Raw genomic sequence first — 18,430 nt, 5'->3', positions numbered from 1 at the left:
CCCCTTCTCTCCCTATCTCCCCCTTTCCCTTTCCCCTTCTCAACTCCCCCCTCTCTCTCTCTCTCTCCATTTCCCACACCCTCAAGCCCTTTCCCCTTCTCTCCCTATCTCTCCCTCTCCATTTCCCCTTCTAGAATCCTCTCTCCCCCTCGCTTTCCTAACCTCTCTCTCTCTCTCTCTCTCTCTCTCTCTCTCTCTCTCTCTCTCTCTCTCTCTCTCTCTCTCTCTCCCCCTATGCCCTTCTCTCCCTTTCCCACCCCCTTGAGCACTTTCCCCTTCTCTCCATATCTATTGTTGTCATTGATGTCAACCGGTATGGAATGGTCATTGATGAGTAAGTAATAATGACTAGTATGGGTGAAGTAACTAATGATGTCAACTAGTATGAAGGATAAAGTGTGTAAGTAGACATAAAAGGTATGTTACCGGTACACATGAAGTGAAACATCTACCAGTAAATTAGGACCATCGGTAAGCAAGCAAAGAAGAACATAGAGATGTGATCACCGATAGACAAAGAGAAGTATAATGCAACCAGTAAATGGAAGGCCAAGTTGATCCACTGGAAGAAAAGAGGTCAGCAGGTATGAATGTCCACCGGTGAAGTTAGGTTATACTTGTAAGGTGTGTTGAACTGATAGTGAGTCTTGGTCACTGAAGGATGTCAAACTGACTTTGCATTCTGAGCATAGGTGGATGTCGACAAGCATGACAGGTGGACATCATGTGGCAAGCACACAGAAGTTGGTGAAGTGCTCATTGACGTGATAGTTGAAAAGAAGGTTGACATTAATGAAGAACCCATAAATTATGGGATGATGGCAGGATGTTGCGGCTCAAGGGAGATAGAGTGGAAAGGTGATTGAATTGACCCTGTAGGATGATCTAATCCTTGTACTTGTTGGCTGAAGGAAACAACCGAGACATTAAAGGTGATTTATAGAGCAACATCAAAAAGCATGTTGCAGACATCTAAAAATTAAAAAAATGCATTGGAAGGCAAGGATATGGCAATTTTGTTTGATATGATGCAGATCATCTTTCTAGAAAAGGAGATCCGATCAAATTTGATATGGATTGAGTTGGTAGAGGAAAACCCTAGCATGCCACCATTTGAATGTTGCTTTTGGCGAGAACCCTCACATATAAACATGTGAACTTGAGACTGAAGATGTTGATGCTTGATGCAAGTTGAGAGTAAGAAGAGAGCTTGGTAAAGAAGAGAGACTATTTGCTTGAGAACTATTTCATAGAGAGTTAGAGTGTGGAGTTAGTAGGCGGAACTAGTAAGAGGTTCTAACTAGTAGAGATAGAGTAACCAATAAACTATTATAATCTTAATAGTCAAGTGTATCGGTAGAGATTGTATGGTTAAGAAGGCATGCAAGTGTGATACTATGTAGAGTGAGGTTCTGAGAAAGAGAAGAGAGGTAGAGAGTAACCAGTAAGAGATCAGAGAGAACAATCTGATAATTGACAGAAGAAGGATTGGTGAAACAAAGGAAGTTGATAACCGACAGACATCAGTTGATTAGGTGTTGCAGAACTCATTTGCAACTAGGTGCTATCATTGCATTAAAATTGTATTTCATTGTATTACCAAGTTGGTTCTTGGTGCAGGGGTTGGTGCTCCTTGGGTTGGTGCCCTAAATCATTTGTAACCTGTTGTCTCATTGTGAGGTTGGATTGGAACAGTAGACTCCAGTTGTATTTCTCACCGAGGTTTTTCCCATATTGGGTTTTCCTTGTACATCTGGTGTTGTGGGTTATGTATTTGTGTGTTTGCTTCTTTTGATATCCTCTCATATCTTACCGATTTGATTGCTTAGTGTTTAGGTTCTTAACCGGTACTCAAAGTTTAGTGTAAAGAGAAAAGATTTTTAGGAACCATTGATTCATCCCTCTCTCAGTGGTACATTGTGTTCAACAATTGGTATCAAAGCATAGGTTCCCGGTTGATTAAAGATTTCTATAGCTTGGTTAGATTCTGGTCAAAGAACATAATGGTAAGAAATGAGTCTGCCTCCTCAAAGGCCCCCATGTTTGATGGATCTTACTATGCATTTTGGAGTAGAAGAATGGAGACCTATCTTTCCTCTCTTGGTTTTGATGTGTGGATGTTTGTCAAGAATGGGTATACTGCCCCTAGTGTTCTTCCCACTAATCTGGATGCTAAGAAAGAGTATGAGAACAATGCAAAGGCTAAACATGCTATTCTAAGTGGGTTGTCAGATAATGAGTTCATCAAGGTCATGCACTGTGCATCTACCAAGGAGACCTGGGATAAATTACAGATATTATTTGAAGGAGATGCCAAAGTCAAAGAGGCCAAGCTACAATCATTGAGATGTCAGTTTGAAGGCTTGAAGATGAAGGATGAAGAAAAGATTGCAGACTACCTCACAAAGTAGATGAAATTGTGAACACCATTGGAGGACTTGGAGAGGAAATTCCTGATGAAATTATTTTCAAAATGGTACTTAGATCTCTCATATCTAAGTATGATACTAAGGTTTCTGCAATAGAAGAAGCCAAGGATCTGAAAACCTTCACAATGGGTGAGTTATTTGACTCCCTAACTACCTATGAAATGAGGACAACCAGTGAAGCATCTTCAAGGAAAGAGGCAACCTTCAACTCCATCAAAAAGGGCAAGGAAGAGGTTGCTAATAAAGGATCCAGTGAAGACTCAGATGAAGAGGTAGAAAAATTTTCCAGAAAGCTCAAGAGAGGATCTGGTAAGTATAAAGGAAAGTTACCACTCAAATGCTTCAACTATGGTAAAGTTGAGCACTTTCCTACAAAATGTCCCTATAATGAAACCGGTGGAGATGAACAAAGAAGTTTTGGCAGATCTACCAATAAAGACAAAGAAAGGAAAGTCTACTGAAAAGGAAGAAGAAGCTATCGGAAGAAAAACAACTTATATACCATTGAGGATGATGCCACAGATGAAGAAAGTGCATCAAAAGATGACTACCATGAGAATGAAAGAGAAGTTAATCTCTTTATGGAACTAGATGAGCCGGTTGGTGAAGATGAGGAAGAAGAAGAAATTGAAGATGAAGTGGATCTAGAAGGTGAGCTCATAAGTTCTCTTGAGGAGTTAAGTAAGACAAGAAGAGAACTCAAGAAAGTCCAGCTTGCTGCAACAGAAGAACAAGGTCTCTTGAACCAATCCCTGGATGAGTCCAATCAAGTAATCTCTGACTTAAAACTCCAGTTGGAAGAAGCCAAGAGGATATGTGAAGTTATATCCTCTGATATGATAAACAAGGAAAAGGAGCATCAAGATCTAGAAGCAAAAATAATGAAGCTCATAAAGGAGCTTGAAAGGAGTAAGGATGAACTGAAAATGAGGAGCAAATATAAGGGTAGCACAGAAGCCTTGGATAATATGTTGAGAAAACAGAAGCAATCTAAAAATAATGGTGGTTTAGGATTTGAAGAAGGACATAGTTCAAATAGCAAAGACACATCCAGTAAGGAGCTATAGTTCACTTCTTCAAGTGAAGGTGAAGAGAAGAAAACATTCACAGTAAGCAAGGATACCAGTAAGAAGACTTATGCAGAAGTTGTTAGAAACTGCCACACAAACCGGTACACACAATCGATGAACTAGAGGCCAGAATAAATGTACTAGGATGCAGATCTTAGGAGAAATGTAAAGGTTGATCATGAAGGATTCACTAGATTCAACAACATGAAAGGAAGACCCCGTGAGACAGACGTTTGCAGGACCAAGGCAACCTAACTGGTATGTTCCAAACTTTCATGGTTATTGTTATCGGTGTAACAAATTTGGACATAGGTTAGCTAACTATAGATTAATGAATAAGCCCACTATAAGTTATGAAAATAGAAACTCTTTTTCTGCACTCCAGGAGATGAATGTCATCTACTATCAATGTAATGGATCGGGTCATAGAAGCTATGAGTGTAGGAGAAGTCAACCGGTTTCCTACAATAAATTTTAAACTCATCATTTAATACGAATGTAAAGTGTTATGATTGTCATGAGTTTTGAGATATTGCAAAGCATTGGAAAAATAAGAAAATTAGGTAGAAGAGGACAACTCCTGAATAGGAACTGATAGTCAAATCAAAGCATAAAGTTGCAGTTGACAAGAAGATGGAAACTCAACCGGTTTGGGTTGAAAAAGAAAATGATAAAGCAGAATCAAGTCTAATAGTGCAGACTGCCCTACATGCCGAAAGAAGAAACTTGTGGGTTGTAGATAGTGGTTGTTCCAACCACATGACCGGTGATAAAAATAAATTTATCAAACTTGAAGATTGGAATGGTGGCTCGGTGAGGTTTGGAGACAACTCATTTATCAAGATAAAGGGAAAAGGTACTCTAAATATTGATGGAAAACTTAAAGCACATGATTTATATTATGTGGAATGTCTGAAGCACAATTTACTGAGTGTGAGTCAGATGTGTGACAAAGATAATAAATTTACCTTTGATTCTTTCAATTGCTAGACAAAGAAGGAGAGTATCGGTTGGGTTGTAGAAGAAGGCAAGAGGACAGATGGAAATGTATACAACCTAAAAGAATGTTTTGAATCCCAATGCATGTTGGGGCAAGTGGATGAAAGTTGGTTGTGGCACAGAAGATTAGGCCACATAAATTTTGATAATCTAGTTGTAGTAAGAAAAAAGGGTTGTGTGAGAAATATTCCACCCATAATCAAACTGGTAAGAACATTTTGTGATTAATGTGTGAAAGGAAAACAAGCTAAAGTGAGCTTCAAGACAAAAGAACACACCAACTCAAGACCATTTGAACTTGTACATACAAATCTATGTGGTTCAGCTAGGACAAGAGCTCTTTCCAGTGAGAGATACTTTATGCTCTTCTTTGATGACTATTCAAGAATGATATGGGTCACCTTCTTACAAGATAAATCACAAGCATTTGAATGAATTGGACTTCTATTCATCAGTCACTTGATTTTCTTCAGCCGCGTGGATTCAGGTAGGTTTTTCTTGTTTGTTTAATAGTTCTTCTTTTTCTTTTGTGTTTCAATTTTCCTGTTGTTGGAGGGCATTTGTTTTTCTGTTACCAGAGGGCAATCAGACATTAAAATCTAATTTCTCTTAAACCTTCTCTTCGGGTTGAGGTATCCGATTTCCCTTTGATCCGTTTTACTCTCCCCCTTCTCCCCTCACCTAAATGTTGGGTTTAAAAACCTGACATGCAAGCTAATATACGGGGATAACTCTTCGCATATCAGACTTTAAAGTCTGATATCCAGGAGGGCAAACCTCACATATCGGACTTTAAAGTTTGATATGCGAGAGGAGATTATCCAATTGATATGTCGGGCTTTAAAACCTGACATGTCAATCAGTTATCCTTCCTTAGCACATCTAACTTTAAAGTCCGATGTGCTGGTCTTTCAAATGACTTACATCTACACATCAAACTTTAAAGTCTGATGTGCTAATGATTTTTCCTAACCGGCACATCGGACTTTAAAGTTCGATGTATCGATGACTTTCCCCAATTTGCACATTGGACTTTAAAGTCCAATATGAAAGTAAAGATTTTTTATCCTTTCACATCGGACTTTAAATTCCAATGTGCAAATTTTGACTCCTAAGGTGCAGATCACAGTTTTTTCCCCGACCTGCCATTTTTGATAGTTTTGCTCCCAAGCCTGTTCTGAGTCTGATTTTTCGATCCGATTGATAAAATTTGGTTTTATTGATGATGATAACCATCGAAGAAGCTAATCCTCAGTGTTGAATGCAATCATTTGCAAATGTCAAGGCCCTCTCATGACAAATCAGAGCCTTACTCAAGTTAGTTGGAATCTTCACCGGGTAAAACATAAGCAAAGAAGATGAAGTACAAGTATGATAAGTACTTGAATTTGTACCTGGAAAGTTTAGTAGATTCAAACATCAAGGAGATCAAAGATACAAAAATTGGTCATGTCAGTATGCATGAGTTTATTGATCGAGTTGAGAAAGCTCCTTCCTACCTAACAAAGTTGATCAAATCTGAGTTGCATAAATATGTTTCCTTCCCAGTTGTAGCTCATGATTTGGATTTTGTACTTGCAGTAGCGGATCACTTCGATTTGAATACAAGATAGGTTAGGGATGCTGATAAAAATGTGATCATGACTTTGGATAGTGTTTTCTTCAACAATGTTTTCAAAAGTTCTTTAGTCAAGGAAGTAGCCAACATTTCTCAAGAAAGTGCTCAGGAGTACTATGAGAAAAATGAGGTCAAATACAAGAAAGTGATCAATACTGTGTGGGTAAAAGCACAAAACTATGTCACATTTCAGGCTAACTTATCAGCACAATTGAATTTAAGTAATTTTAACTAAAAATTAATTTTAGTCAAACATGTAGTCTATATAGATTCATTACAGACAAGTTATATATGGGCCACAACATTTCTAATAGGAAGTGTCTACTAAATGCATATATTATACTACTTTTGGTCTAATTACAAAAATAATTAAAACTTGATGTTTCAACAACTCCTACTCTTATAAATAATATTTTTTTTGAAATGTAAAAATACCTTTTTATAGATCTGTAAGTGTATTTTCCAAAATATATATCTTTTAATATTTTAATTAGTTTTTTATATTTTATATTTTATTTTAATAGAAAGTAGATCATCAACACTAAAATATAAGGTTGATTCCCCTGTCAAGGAAAAATACTAAAATTTAATAAAAAAATTCAAAAAAAATATGATGTAGTAGAGGAAAGAATCTATGTCAAGATGATATAATTATTTTTTAGTTTCAATAAATAATTAATAAAAAAGGTGATGGAATTGGAAAGAGTTATATTTCAGCACACACAACTTTTCAAATTTATTGAAAAATATGTATTTATAAAAAATAGTAAATAATATATTCATGCACTAAAGTTTTAACTTATCAATATACAAAAAAAAATTCAAGAAAAAGGTAACATTTACTAAATAAAGTGTGGTGGCTTGTGTAACTTCAATTTCAACATTTTTTCAGCAACCAAATTATAGTATTTACTTTATAAAAAACTACATTCAAATAATTTTTTAAATTTTTGTTAAAATTACAAACATAAAATAGACATAAGAATATAAATTTTATTAGTTTACATCATTTAAAAATTCAAAACATACATTTTAATTTCTATTGATTTAATTTAAAAATTTGAATTGACATTGACCATTTCTTTTATAAAAGTGTGACACAACTTTGTACTTTTACCTATGTACCTCTCTGCTGCTAGAAATTCTACCACCTCGCGATGGCCTAAGTATTTTGACAGAAGTGACTTCAATGAGGAGTACAATGATATGGTCACCATGTTGGCAAGAGTAAAGGGTTTAGAGGACTCTCATTACTTTCAAAGCTAGATGTGTTATTACATAAATATAATCAGGAAAGGGGCTGCTAGGATTGATTGGGGTGAGCAGATCAATGATGCACTCTGTGCATAGTTGAAAGAAGCCAAAGTGACATTGAAATTTTATATGACCTCTTACCTAGTTTTTGCAGTCGCTTCTATGAGGCAATATCCAGGTTTATCTAGTAAAGGTGACAAGAGATTAGTGCCTATCTGGGAATACTATGATCAATTCACTATCAAGAATTAAGGTAGCCACTTTAGAAGAGTCAATGATGCCTTCTTTACTGTGTGGAAGTGCATGTTTGATAAAAGCCTACATAAGAAAAGATTATCAAAGGCTGCATATAATAGGGTGTCTCATTTTGGATGTGTTTTTCTTCAGTTTCCAACATTCACCTACATCTGGATTGGATGTTTCTCAAGTGAACCCTTCATTTTACCAAGGTATCCTTCTGATAAGATCATCCTCATGGAGTTCTGTCAGTAACTAATCTATGTGCATGAAAAGCAATCGCAAGCACATAAGACCAAATTGAAGTTTCCAGAATCTATTGGCAGGTACACAGTTTTAACTAACCCCAAGGCCAAGAACATGGAGGAAGAGATGCAATGGAACACTATGAGAAGATTCAAAGCACGAACTAATTTTGATTTTTGTGGCATGAAGAATAAGCTCAAAAGAAACTACACCCATGTTTTTTGGTTCGATGATGTGTGGGCAGATTGCCAAGATGAGGAAAACATAAGAAGAATGGATTTCAGTTGTCTTACCCTGGAGCAGATTAAAAATTTAGATTTGGCAAAGATCCCAATGACCATGGAAGACACTGATGACATAATAGACCCAGTCTATTATGAAAAGAAGATTTCTGACTCTCCACTTCCACCGGTGCAATGGTCAAAAAAGGAGAGTAAGTCTATCACTCAAAGAATCTCTCCCATTTTGGCAAACACCAATGCATGGTTGTTAAAAAAGAATCTTAGAATGAAACAACTTCCTGCTAGTTCTGGAGATGACAATAATAGTGATGGCCCGATTGGTAAGACAGCTATGACTGAAACAATAACCAAGGGAAAAGAACATCCACAAGCACTATCCTCAGCCTTTGCAACACAATCTAAGGGGAAAGGACCCAAAATCAAGTTCACAATAAAAGGGTCCAGCAAAGGTGAATCATCTTCAGCAGTGCAAGAGATAGCCACAAAGGAACTAGAACAACAGACTGCTAGAGATACTGAAAAAGAGAAGGAGACATAATAAGGTGAAATTCCTCAACAAGAGGAAGCACAGGTTGAAGAGACATCACATCTTGGTGAAGTTAATGTCCCAACCACTTCATAGGTGCCAACTCATGTAGAGGTGATATTCCATTCCATAGATTTTGATTCTGATCAAGAGGAAGAGGAATTTAATGATGAGGACCTGGGCATGGACATGATGCTATCAGAGACTGCTCAATAATTTTTTGCATTATCCAACTTTTCTAGTTTGGATGATATTCCTTCAACCACCATTTAATCTTTAATGTTGGAGTTTCTTGAAGCTATGGAGCAAGTGTTTGCAGAACAAAAGATAATGACTTTACCTTCTATGGTGGTCATAATAGAAATTCCATCTCTGGTAAGCACTGAAGTTATTTCTACTAGCGCGGCCATAACAAAAATTCCACCTTTGGTTAGTACTCAAATTGTTTCCATTGCACCTTCCACTCTCTCATTTGTGGTCGTAACTGAAGAAGGGTCAACATCAACAACTATTACTACATCAGTAGGCATATCACTGGATACTTCAACATTGATATTAATAACAACATCTACAACCGCTGCAAGTTCAAGCCAGTTTGCTCCTAAAATACCAAGTGAGACTCAACAAGAAGCTACTACTCCACCTGCCAATCCAAAATTACCACCTTGGATGGAGGTAGTAACATCAAAGAGGAAGAAATAGGTAATTTCGCCTGATGAGTTTGATTTGAGAAGTTGGTTCCTCCAAAGCCCAAAGGAACAAAGAAGCCAAAGACTGTTTCTCAGGTGTTAGTAGAGCCAGCTTCTAAAAGGAAGTATGCAGAGGTCATGGTACCATCACCGGATAAGAATAAAGATGATATACAACTTGAGGATTACATCATGCAAATGGTAGAGTAGGGGTGTAGACACATGAGAGTGTTAAGCTAGATTCTCAAACATATTTTAACTCTTTGATACAAAGATTTGACCAAGAGAGGGATGACAAAATTAAATTAAAATAGAAATGTGAACAATTGACTAATGCTCTTCTGAAAGTTACATAATCCTCTCAGGAAGTTGAGCCCATAGGATCCTCAATGGACACTGAAGCTCTTAAGAAAATTGAATAGGTAGGAGCCAAGGGTCGAGTGGTGGATGAGTGGATTGCACAGCTGAAGTCAGAAGGTCTCATCTCCTAAGTTCAACAGTTGGGTTATTGGCCAATTTTGAAGTGATCCAAAATCAGATGCAAAGTGTCAAAACTCCATTATCTCAGGAGATTGAAGATATTGAGAAGAATACAATCCTTTGGAGCAAAATGGAGGACTTTAGAATAGACGTCCTCATTGAAAATAAAGTGGTTCCTTTAAGGGAAAAATATATACAAATCTTGTCACTATTATCTCATAAGAAAGCGACAATAAGGTTGATGACAACAGAGCTGGTTTGAGGGAGGAAGGAAGGTAATGATGAGATTGATCTCATTTCTGCCAGAATTGTCGAACTTCCTTGTTATCTATATGATGACAATCAGAATATCGTTACTAGTGATGCCATCACGTGGGAATTTATTTCCTTAATGGATCACTGCATGGGATAGGATTTCTCACTGATGGACTTGAAAATAACTGAGAGGGGGGGTGAATCAATTACTCCAAAACACACACTACTTTGAATACTAATCTATAGATGTTCTTAACCAAGCGGTTAAACAAAATACATGCTATCGAAAATGAAATAACAATATCCACAAAAAGTAGAACATCCACCATAACACAAGTGTTTATACGTGGAAAACCCAAATAGGTGAAAACCATGGTGAGATGGAACTCACAAGTTAACTAACTGTAGTAATAGAAAACTGACCAGTTAAGGCCTTACAAAGAGTTCTGCTAGGAGAAAATCTTGTTAGAGATTCCAAGCTTGATTAGAAGCTTATACCCTATTAAGAGTACTACCCTATTAGGAGTAACCTCACTAGAGGATTTGAGAATCCAAGCTAATGGATCACCTTGTTAGAGGATTTGTACAATGAAGCTTGTTAGAGCTTACCCGATTAGGGGATTTGATTTTGTTTTAATAATTAGAAAACAACAAGAATGGTTTGATTTGTTCTGAGTAGCACAAAACTTGCTTGATCAAATCCTCCTAAGTACAAATAATACTGCTCTGCATATTAACACTTATCATTTCTCAACAAAATCTTTTTCATTCTAATCACATAACAACTCTTTATATGTTATCATATCATTCTTTAAATGACTCTCTACGATGTCTTTAAATAGACATACAATCCTTATGTCGGCCATAGGAACATAGTTTCCTAGGTGCAGTTAATCTAGACATATAATCATAACTCCTCACAAAAATGACTGCCAAACAAACGGTGCTGGTAACTCATCACAAAAATAGATACCGATTAGAACAGTTTAATACGAGTATAAAATTAACCGTTGTTATGGAATCTTCACTAAATCTTCTTCTACATCTTCATTCTGATTCTAATGCTGATCTGGTGGCATCTCAGGGTATCTCATAGGTACATACTAGTTGACACAAAGTACTAGTTTAGAGATAAACCTTAAACATGTTGATTAGCAGTGTAAACGAATTGAAGTTACACTGGTAGTCAATGTAATCATAAATGTGTGTGAGAGTGTTACATCAATGACAACAAGTGATGAATACATTACAATCATCATCAAGCCAACATTCTCCCCCTTTGGCATTGATGGCAAAACTTAGAAATTTTTGAGTAATTTACTGATAACTCAATGATGAACCACTAGTACCAAACCGGTACTGAGAGGGGGGGGGTGAATCAATACAAACATAAGTACAGTCCAAAACCGGTTTGATAGCAAATACTCCAAATGACTAACAAACATGTATACTGGTAAAACAGAGTGCAACCGGTAACATCCAGTACAACTCAATCAGTCATGAACCGGTCACTCAATAAGCTTCCCTCTTAGCTCAATATTATAGTATCATTATATTCTCATGCATAAACAAGTAAACTTAATCATTAGATCTTCACAACAATGAGTTCAATATGTTTTATAGACAGGCATAAAACATAGAACCTTCATATGCTTAACAGGTAAAACAAAGCATCACAAGATAAAAGCATTTCACATGACACATATTTTTCATGTGGAAACCCAACTGGGAAAAACCACGGTGGGGATGAATACCCACAAGTTTCTTTTTGAACTCTTTAGAAGTCCACTCTGTTAGGAGCCTTGTCCAGTTAAAGACATTACAATAGGTTCTCCTAGGAACCGATCCTGTTAGGGATCACCCGGTTAAGGGTTAAACCTGGTAGGGTCACCTTGTTAGAGGATTTCAAGAACTCAATAGCTGAAAGGATCTCCTAAGCTCTATAGCTTCTTAGAACTCAATAACCTCGAGTTACCCAGTTAAGGGATTTGAATCAAGCCTGTTAAGACCACCCTGTTAAGGGATTTTGAATCAAGCCAGTTAAGGCTACCCTGTTAGGGGATTTTACAACTATTGAAGTGGTTAGAGATCAATAGGAAATACAATGATCTATTAACAACACTCAATGCTAATGCAGATCCATTTAAGCTCCTCTTTACCTTCTGCACATTCACTTTGCAGGTATCTCTTCTCTCCTTTGGTCTTGCAAGAATCACATATCACTTCCCTAGGCTACAAACACACAACTTTTGCCAACCACCTTAGAAAGAAACACAACATCGACCTTATAGGAAACATACAAGTTGGTAGCAAAAACCCTAAACCCTAAACCTGTTAGGTTAAGCAATTCAAGTGGTTCAATCCTGACCGTTGAATCATACTGCATTAAATGCAACAATCTTGAATCGATCTCAAGACATTCTCCATCATCCATTATCCACCGATTTCATGGCGACTAATAACCCATCACGCATTATCACCGTTTGACAGACTTCGCTCATTCTCGAGGTAGATAGGAATAGTTTTCTTCATGCAAGATCCTTCACGTGCACAAAGCTTATGTGGCAACATGATCTATCCTCTATTATACTGCTAAGTCATCACACCAAGATCACCGATTGAGTCGCATAGACTTGAGGTACTCCAACCGAAAATCCTGAAGTGGAAGCTACCTACCAACCAGTAGTCATACAATGCTTCCATGTGCCGGTTCACCTTGACCAAATATGCCACTTCACTTTGGCATATAAACCGGTTCATACATATGCCGGTTCCTCTCTCTTCACCTATCACATGTACCGGTTCACACCATGTCGCATATTGACATCAATGACAACATACAATATCATTATGTCTTCATGCTAGTTCACATAATGCCAACAATCTCCCCCTTTGGCATTGATGGCAATATACAAAGATATCTTCTCCGCTTCACATCTTCTCCCATTTGCTGTAGATATCTTATGGCAATATACAAAGATATCTTCTCTGCTTCACATCTTCTCCCATTTGCTGCAGATATCTTTTCACTTCACTCCTTCTCCCCCTTTGACAACAATGCCAAAGTGGAGGTACTATCATCTCTGTTTCATCATGTTGCTCCCCTGAGGAGTAGCATCCTTCAACACACCAATCAACCAAAAATTTGTCTTTCCAGTACTTGACTGATGTGGAACAATTGCTTTTAGTTCACCTCCTAAAGGGGCAATACCCCTAATTCATCTCTCAAATGCACAAATGTTGTCTTTGGGAGAGGCTTGGTGAATATGTATACTAACTACTCCTTACTGGACACATGCTCCAGTGCAATCTCTTTATTCTAAACCTTTTCCCTCAAGAAATGATACTTAAGCTCAAAATGCTTGGTTCTAGAATGTAAAACCGGATTCTTTGATATATTGATAGCACTTGTGTTATCACAGAATATACTTACCGGTTCAGATACAGGGATCTTGAAGCCCTCCAGTACATGCTTCATCCAAATTGTCTGAGTGCAGTTCATGAAAGCTGCAACATACTCTGCTTCCATTGTAGACTGAGAGATACAATTCTGCTTTTTACTCATCCATGAGACTAGTCTACCACCGAGAAAGAATGCACCACCAGTTGTGCTCTTTCGGTCATCCACATTACCTGCCCAATTAGCATCTGTGAACACTTTCAGATTGAAATTATTGTTGTATGCGTACCACAATCCATAGTCAACTGTTCCCTTCAGATACCTAAGAATCCGCTTGACTGCAATCAAGTGAGATTCTCTTGGACTCTTTTGGAACCTTGCAGTAATGCCAACTGCATGTGCAATATCTGATCTGCTATGCACTACATAATGCAACTTACCAATCATTGATTAGTATTCCTTCTTATCAACTAGTGTGGAACCATCCTCTTTTGTCAATTTGCAACCGGTCACCATCGGTGTACCAACCAATTTGCTATCTTCCATGCCAAAAGTCTTCAACACCTCTTTGACATATTTGGACTGAGTGATGAAGATTCCATCTTTCATCTGCTGGATCTACAGTCCAATGAAGAATGTAATCTCCCCTATGAGTGACATCTCAAACTCTTTCTTCATCTCATAAGAAAACTCATGACTCATCTTGTCATCTCCTCCAAAGATAATGTCATCAACAAAAACCTCATAGATCAGGATCTGATCTCCTTCAGACTTCAAGTAGATATTGTTATCTTCACTTGTTCTCTCAAATCCAATCTTCACAAGATGAGAATGTAGGCACTCATACCATGCCCTAGGTGCTTGCTTTAGACCATATAATGCTTTATGTAGCCTACATACCATGTCACTGTCTTTAGATAGGGCAAACCCATCTGGTTTCTCAATATACACCTCATCTTCAAGTACACCATTTAGGAATGCAGATTTTACATCCATTTGATATACTTTGAACCTTTTAAAAGCTACATATGAAAGAAGCATACGAACTCCTTCCAATCTAGCTATAGGAGCAAAGGTTTCTCCATAGTCTTCTCCTTCTTCTTGAGCATATCCTTTGCATACCAATCTGTCTTTATTCCTAATCACTGTGCCATCCTCATTCAACTTATTTTTGAACACCCATTTGGTGCCAATGACATTTTTATGCTCTGGTCTGGGTACCAAGGACCATGTACCATTTTTCTCTATTTGATCAAGTTCCTCTTCCATTGCCTTGATCCAATCTTCATCTTTATGAGCCTCTTTGAATGATTTAGGCTCAAATTCAGAGATCATACATGAGTTTTCTCTGATCTTTCTTCTTGTAAGGATTCCTGCATCCTTATCACCTATGATCTGCTTGGGATCATTATTCAACTTGACATACCGAGGAATGGTCTTAAGTGGTTCTTCTTGCTTTTCTTCTTCATCCTCATCTTCATTAGTATCAGCATTCACCGATTCAGGGACACTGTTACTGGTACTTGGTTGGCTAACAACTAGTTCCTAGAAGGTTGCAACTGGTTCATTTATAGCTTGCTCACAGCCAGGTTCCTTAGTCTTCTCAGAGGATTCATCAACTCTTACATTGATGCTTTCCATAATTCTCCGAGTCCTATTGTTGTAGCACTTGAAAGCTTTACTCTAGGTGGAATATCCTAGAAATATTCCCTCATCACATTTAGCTTCAAATTTGCCCTGATGTTCACTCCTCTTGATGTTATATTTGCTACCAAATATCTTAAAGTGGCTAACCACAGGTGTCTTACTAGTCCAATACTCATAAGGAGTTTTGTCCTTACCCTTTTTGATGAGTACCTGGTTCATAGTGTAGACTGCAGTGCTCACCGCTTCTCTCCAAAAGATGTGAGCTACCTTTCCTTGAATCAACATGGTTCTAGCTGCTTCAACCATAGTCTGGTTATTCCTCTCTGCTAGGCCATTCTACTATGGAGTCCGAGGGGCAAACAGCTATCTCTTGATGCCAAATTCTTCACAATACTTGTTGAATTCACCGGAAGTGAATTCCCCTCCTTGATCAGTTCTGAGACACTTGATCCTTTTACCGCTTTCCTTCTCCACTAATGCTCTGAAAGCTTTGAATTTCCCAAAAGCTTCAGACTTGTCTTTCAAGAATGTGACCCACATCATTCTTGAGCAGTCATCAGTGAGGATCATGAAGTACCTATCACCCTACACACTTCTAGTTTTCATAGGACCACACAAATCAGTATGTACAAGATCAAGCAAGTTGTCAGTAGTGAAAGATTTACCTTTAAAGGTTGAGGAAGACATTTTCCCCAATTGACACTCTCTGCATAAGGTATTATCCAGTTTACTCAGCACTGGCAACCCTCTAACTACCTCGATCTTACTAGCCTTCACAATGTTATCAAAGTTCACATGGCAGAGTCTCCTATGCCATATCCAGCTATCATTAAGCTTAGCCATAAGACATGTACTTATATTTGCATTCAGATGAAATAGGTTACCTTTAGTCTGCATGTCGATGGCCACCAATTTACCATCTTTTCCTTTGATTCTACAAACTCCATTCTTGAATTCCAGAGTGAGGCCACTGTCATTTAGCTAGGAAACACTTAGAAGGTTGTGTCTTAGACCATCAACCCAGTACACATTGTTAGAACTACTCTTTCCATTCAAAGAGATGGACCCTCTACCTTTGACCATGCATGGTGCATCATTGCCAAAGTGAACCACACCACCATCATACTCCTCTAAGGATAGAAACTTGCTCTGGTCACCAGTCATATGGTGAGAAAAGCCACTATCGATGATCCACTTATTGGAATCATCAAACCAGGAGACAAGAGCCTTCTTGTCTGCCACATCTTCCTTTATAGCAACAAACACAATGTCTTCATTCTCTTCATCTTCTGATTCCTCATATGTGACACCTTCATCAACTACCACAAAACAGTTTCTCCAATTTCCTCCTTTGAATTTCTTGAACCTTTCTGGTTTATCCTTGTTGTCACTATTAGTATAGTTCATAGCAATATGTCCTATTTGATTATAGGAAAAGCATTTCAAAGGGAGCTTACCTTTGTATTTACCAGTTCCTTTTGAAAATTTCTTGGCAAGAAGAGCTTCAAATTCCATCAGAAACTCTTCATCATTCATTTCTCTATTCTGATTAGGTTCCCCACTAGTGCTAGCCTCTTTTCCTTTTCTTGATGGTATAGCAGAGGTTTTAAAAGCTGATTCTATCTTTTGAACACTGCCATCAAAACTATTCAACTCATAGGCTGTCAACTTGGCTATGATGGAGTCCAAGGACACCTTAGACTTGTCTATTGATCTCAGCTCCTGAATAGCAGCGACCCTTATTGCATAGACTGGCAACAGGGATCTCAGGACTTTGCTTACCATAGTGGAATCTTCTATTTTACCACCTACACTCTTTATTTCTCCAACAACTATTTTGATTCTTATTCCATATTGCTGAATGGTATCTTCTTCAACCATCTACATGTCTTCAAACTTCCCTCTCAGGCTTTCTTCCTTAGCCTATTTTACATGCTCATCACCACCATAGATATTTTCAAGAGCATCCCATACCTCTTTGGGGTTTGCCTTGTCCTGAACATCAATAAACTCAATGTTAGATAGACTACTGATGAGGGCTTCCATGACTTGCCCATTTTCTTGTATCTCTCTCTTTTGGTCATAGGTGAGAGTACCGGTAGGAACAACATATACATTTTCAACATAACTCCAGTGTTGAACACCCATGCTTTTGATGAATATCTTCATCGTGTCTTTCCATATACCAAAATTTTCCCTTTTAAACTTTGGACCTTCCCTTTTCATCATTTGACTAGGATCTTTTCCTCAAGTGGTTAAGCATACAACACAGAGGACCTAGAGTGCTCTGATACCAATTGATAACTCAATGATGAACCACTAGTACCAAACCAATACTGAGAGGGGGGGTGAATCAGTACAAACACAAGTACAGTCCAAAACCGGTTTGATAGCAAATACTCCAAATGACCGACAAACAGGGATACTAGTAAAACAAAGTGCAACTGCTAACATCTAGTACAACTCAATCAGTCATGAACCAATCACTCAATAAGCTTCCCTCTTAGCTCAATATTACAGTATCATTATATTCTCATGCATAAACAGGTAAACTTAATCATCAGATCTTCACAATAGTGAGTTCAATATGTTTTATAGACAGTCATAAAACATAGAAACTTCATATGCTTAATAGGTAAAACAAAGCATCACAAGACAAAAGCATTTCACATGCCACACATATTTTTCACGTGGAAACCCAACTAGGAAAAACCACGGTGGGGATGAATACCCACAAGCTGCTTTTTGAACTCTTTAGAAGTCCACTCTGTTAGGAGCCTTGTCCGGTTAAAGACATTACAATAGGTTCTGCTAGGAACCGATCCTATTAGGGATCACCCGGTTAAGGGATACCCGATAGGGTCACCTTGTTAGAGGATTTCAAGAACTCAATAGCTGAAAGGATCTCCTAAGCTCTATAGCTTCTCAGAACTCATTAACCTTGAGTTACCTGGTTAAGGGATTTGAATCAAGCCTATTAAGACCACCCTGTTAAGGGATTTTGAATAAAGCCATTTAAGGCTACCCTGTTAGGGGATTTTACAACTATTGAAGTGGTTAGAGATCAACAAGAAATACAATGATTTGTTAACAACACTCAATGCTAATGGAGATCCGTTTAAGCTCCTCTTTACCTTCTGCACATTCACTTTGCAGGTATCTCTTCTCTCCTTTGGTCTGGCAAGAATCACGTATCACTTCCCTAGGATACACACACACAGCTTTTGCCAACCACCTTAGAAAGAAACACAACATCGACCTTATAGGAAACATACAAGTTGGTAGCAAAAACCCTAAACCCTAAACCTGTAAGGTTAAGCAATTCAAGTAGTTCAATC

The sequence above is a fragment of the Cryptomeria japonica genome, chromosome 5, assembly GCF_030272615.1.
Source record: "Cryptomeria japonica chromosome 5, Sugi_1.0, whole genome shotgun sequence".
NCBI lineage: Eukaryota > Viridiplantae > Streptophyta > Pinopsida > Cupressales > Cupressaceae > Cryptomeria > Cryptomeria japonica.
Note: the sequence above shows the minus strand (reverse complement) of the source record.